We start from the raw sequence: 5107 nt of genomic DNA, 5'->3' as shown, positions 1-5107 counted from the left end.
ATATTAAATTATGTTTTGATGAATTTTTATAGTCCAACTTTTGGAGGTTGTAATTTGTCTTTTTGTTTCATCGTAAGAGAGTAACTCTTATTTATTTTTTATTGAATTTTAGATCATAAAAAAGAATTAATACTTATATGGTTAACCAAACAAGCTACTATTAAAATCACCATGAGACTAACTATAGTACTCAATTCTTTTAATCAAAAAAAGAAGTAGAAATCACCTCTTTTAATTACAAAATTCATTTTGCAACTCAAACAACTAAGTAAAAAAGAAGGTGACACCATCTAGTAGAACAGATGCAATGGAAATGTAATCATCAAAATTGAATTTGGAAATGCATAATAACAGTCTACTTGTGCATAGTTAATATATTCTATTTCACAAAACCTGATTTTCTTTTAACAAAATCTTATTTTTGCTTTAACCTATGAAATTCAATATTTGTAAATGAATTGGTGTTTCCCTAAAAAATCTTTAAAATTCGTTTTTGAATCTCCTTATTTTATTAATAACTTGAGTAAACATTTAAAAAACGAGAAGGAAAAAATTATATATCTATTACCTTTATTTTCATTATCTTCATTTGATGAGGGTGGGTGGGGCATTGTCCGTTGGAAAATTAGAAAAAGATATCTAATAAAATACGCATTTTATAATGTTAGTGTATTAACATATAAAATTAAATTAAATATCTACATATCATTTATACCTATCAAAATAAAACATAAACATGTTGCTTGATAAACATGTATTTGTTTCAAGGGGTGGTGTTTTTTTTTTTTTTTGAAAAATAAGTCAATTTAGTACTAAATATCTAATTTTTATTCGGCAAATAAGCTAAGAAATATCACCCCAAAATATTTACAAGTAACCTAAATACTAATGAGTTTGGAATGAGATTTATTATTCTTAATAAGTCACAAATATTATTTTCAAGCAAATTATATGTACAATGTATATTACTAAAACAACTCAAATGCCTTGTAAATTCATTACTAGAGCAGCTGTATCTCTTTGCGGAATAACTATATGAACCAGTCTTTTATTTAACTCACTAAGTCTCTCTATATACAATATATTCCTTCTATATTTTCAAATAAAATTCATTCAATACTTTCATATAGTAGAGAGAGAAAGAGTTACATCTATAACGACAATAATTGTACCAATTGGAGGTTCGATATAAGGGTGTAAAGAAGAGGCCAAAAGAGAAGTACGAAGTTCATATTAAAAATTCCATCCTGAAGGTACATGTCTAGCTTGGGACTTTTGATACGAAATAAGAGACAACAAGAGCATGTGATAAGGCCGCGGCGATGTATCGCAACCCTAAGCGCAATTTAATTTTTCAATGACAGATGAGGATAACCTAGAAAATTCTAATATAAATAACGAGAATTTTCACCACGAGCTCAATCTTGAATTCATCTTAAGTGAATATATATATATATATATATATATATATATTATCAAGTATTGATGCAGTATAGTTATCAAAAGTAATTGTTTAATTTCCCTTTTAGATTTTTGTATGGAAACAAGGAGTGATACATAAATCTTTTTGCATTTCTCATACATCTTCCGATGATAGAAGTATGTACTAATTTAAAATTTAATTATGTTTATTTTGTTGTATTATTTTTCTGTCATTTATAAGAATCTTAATATTGACACTCAATTTTGTCTCTCCTTTCTGTTAATTTATTTCCTTGTGTTTCTAAAATTTTAACAAGTGTAATACTTTATACTTCACTACTATTTTTTAATTACTATATTATTATTATTGTTATTATTATTATTATTATTTCTTATTATTATTATTATTATTATTATAATATTATTATTACTATTACTGTTATCGTTTTCACTATTTCTTAAAATTTCTAATATATCAATACCAATTATCTAATTACATTGTCGTCCTCTTTAATTTAATAAAGATGATTGTCGTTATTTTATTTCAAGTTCCTTAGTTTCTTTATCTTTTTCCTCCTTTCCTGTTCTATCGAAATTTCGCCTCCTATCTCAGTCATGGCAGTGATGTTAAGATTTATTGATGAAGGTTTGCTTGAATTTTATTATAAGTAATACATATAAGTTCCTGCTTAATTCTGTGTAATAGTTCTAGTTTGAAAGTTGGTATTAATTTTAAAATACTGTTATGAATCATGCGTACTTAAATTATTATGGCAGCACAACCTTATGTTTAATCATAAAAAAGGAGTTCTAAATTCTTGAATATTTGTTAAATCTGTTAGCTAAAAGATCGTTTTGTTAATTACTTGCTTAAAGCTAAACATTAGTATGTGATTATATACCATGTTTAAGCTAGTTAATTAGCCTAATATTTCTATTTTGGCTAAGATTACAGTTTAAATGTCACTCTATTGATTCTTGACAAAGTTGTTGAAGTAGTAAATGATTCTGTGCGTGTTTAAAAATATTGTGTTGTGTTATGAATGGTATGGAGTTGCTTAATTTTTAAATTATTTGTTGTAGCTTTGTCAACTTACATAATATGGAAAATGGGTCAAATATGCCCTTAAACTATTTGAAAAGGTCTAGATAAACCATCCGTTTAAAGTTTGGTTCACTCATGTCCTAGCCATCCAACTTTTTGTCCAAATATGCCCTTATGGGCGTTTGTTGCCATGTTGGACATATCCAACTCATTTTTCATTTCTTTAAATTTCACATGGAATTGCCATGTCATTTTGACCTTACCACATGACATTTATATGAAAATGGAAAGATAGTTGGACTCATAAACACCTAATCCGACCCATAAATCAACTCCTTTTAAATAAATTATCGACCGATTTTCAACAATTTTGTTTAATTTTTATTTTTTCGATAAATCCCAAAAATGAGTAATTGATTAATAAAAAAAAGGAAAAAATGAAAAAAAAAATATAAAACTAACGCCAAAAATTCACAAATAAATATAGTAACCTTAAATTCAATTTAAACATTTCAATATTTTTTTAAATTTTTTATTTTTTTGATAAATCTCAAAAATGAGTAATTGATTAATAAAAATATATGAAGAAAAAATATAAATTAACGCCAAAAGTTCACAATTAAACATAGTAACATTTCAGTCTACAATATTTTTTAAATTTTATATTTTTCAGCAAATCCCGAAAATGAAAAATTTATTAATAAAAGGGAAAAATATGAAAATAAAATAAAAAATTTACGTCAAAATTCACAAATAAATATAATAACTTAAATGCAATAATTTCAAAAAAAAATTTATTTTATATTTTTTTTCATATTTTCCTAATTTTTAATTTGTGAATTTTTCATATTTTTTGTTAATAAACTCATTTTTGGAATTTGCCAAAAAAATTTAAACTTAATAAGTTATTGAAATTGTTGAATTTAAGGTTACTTATTTATTTTTATAATTTTTTGCGTTAATGTTATATTTTTTTCATATTTTTTATTAATCAATTACTCATTTTTCAGGATTTGTTAAAAAATTAAAAATTTTTAAAAAAATGTTTAAATTGAATTTAAGGTTACGATAATTATTTGTGAATTTTCGGCGTTATTTTCATATTTTTTTCATATTTTTCCTATTTTTTTATTAATCAATTACTCATTTTCGGAATTTATCAAAAAAAATAAAAATTAAACAAAATTGTTGAAAATTGGTCGATAATTTATTTAAAAGGGGCTTGATTTATGGGTCGGATTAGGTGTTTATGAGTCCGAATATCTTTCTATTTTCATATAAATGTCATGTGGTAAAGTCAAAATAACATGACAATTCCATGTGACATTTAAAGAAATCAAAATGAGTTGGATATGTCCAACATGACAACTAACGCCCATAAGGGTACCAGATACCAAAAAGTACTAATTAGAGTAATTAAATACTATTATATATCATATTTAAATAAGTCCAACTCTTTTCTAATTTTATATCAATATAATCTATGAGAGATGCTAAACGGTTAGAAAATTTTGGCCAGAATTTTGAAAAGACACTTATAACCTTTTTCATTCAAAATAAAATTAAGGCTAACTATTGTCTAATAAATTGCATAAAACATTAATTATTTTGATAAAGTTAATTTTTTGGATTCCACCTAATAAAACAGGAAAATAAAATATTTAATAGTTTTGTTTCTTCGTCAAATTCTTTTTTCTTCTCGTTTTTCGTCATTTACTTCTTTCCTTACTTTTTTTTTATTTTCCTGGCTCTTTTTAAAAATAAAATAAAATGTGGAGTAAATTAAAAAAAAAAACTAATAAGAATAAATATCTTGATGTCTTCAATAAAGTAATTCTATAAGATAACAGAAAAAACACTATTTTTGAGATTTAGTTTCATATTTTTTTATATAAATATATTTAAAAAAATTATATTATAATTCAATTTTAAATACACTATTCATATTTTAAAATAAACACTTATGCTTAATGTACTGTGAGAATTCTAAATTTACACCTTCAATGAAATTATCTATAACTAAGTATGTTAAAGTAAATTATTAAAAGATAAACTAAAATTATAAAAAAAAAAACAGTTTTTGGGAAGTTATTCTCACAAAATTTTAAATCGAAAAGAATTTTTTATTCATGCATTTGATTTAAAAGAAAATTAGATATATTTTTTAAAAATGTTAAGTGATACAAATTAGTTAATAAGATATATAACGGTTAGTAATTTTAAATATGTACTTTATTTATAATTTTATTTAAATGCAATATTTACTATGTGTAATTTCTTTTTATTTATTTTCTTGCTTTAGAATTATGTATATATAATTAGTTAGATAGAATTTCATTTATGTAGAACATTTATATTATACAATATTTATATATATTGTTAGGAAATTAGAAATAACATTATTGGTGGATAAAATTTGTATGATTTTTGTAATATAGAGGACGTGAATGTTTGATTTCAAAATATAGAGGGTCTATCTTTTATTGAATATATATAATATACAAATGTTTAGAGTAATTAATTAGGATTGATACTTATAAGTTATATGAATTTTATGATTTGTATAATATATTAAAAGCATTTTGAGTTTTGGCTGTTTTTATGTAATATTTTTCAGATTATATTAAAAATAATAATATA

The sequence above is a fragment of the Solanum pennellii genome, chromosome 2 (genome assembly GCF_001406875.1).
Source record: "Solanum pennellii chromosome 2, SPENNV200".
Lineage (NCBI taxonomy): Eukaryota > Viridiplantae > Streptophyta > Magnoliopsida > Solanales > Solanaceae > Solanum > Solanum pennellii.
The sequence above is the reverse complement of the archived record's forward strand: the minus strand, read 5'-3'. Positions refer to the sequence as shown.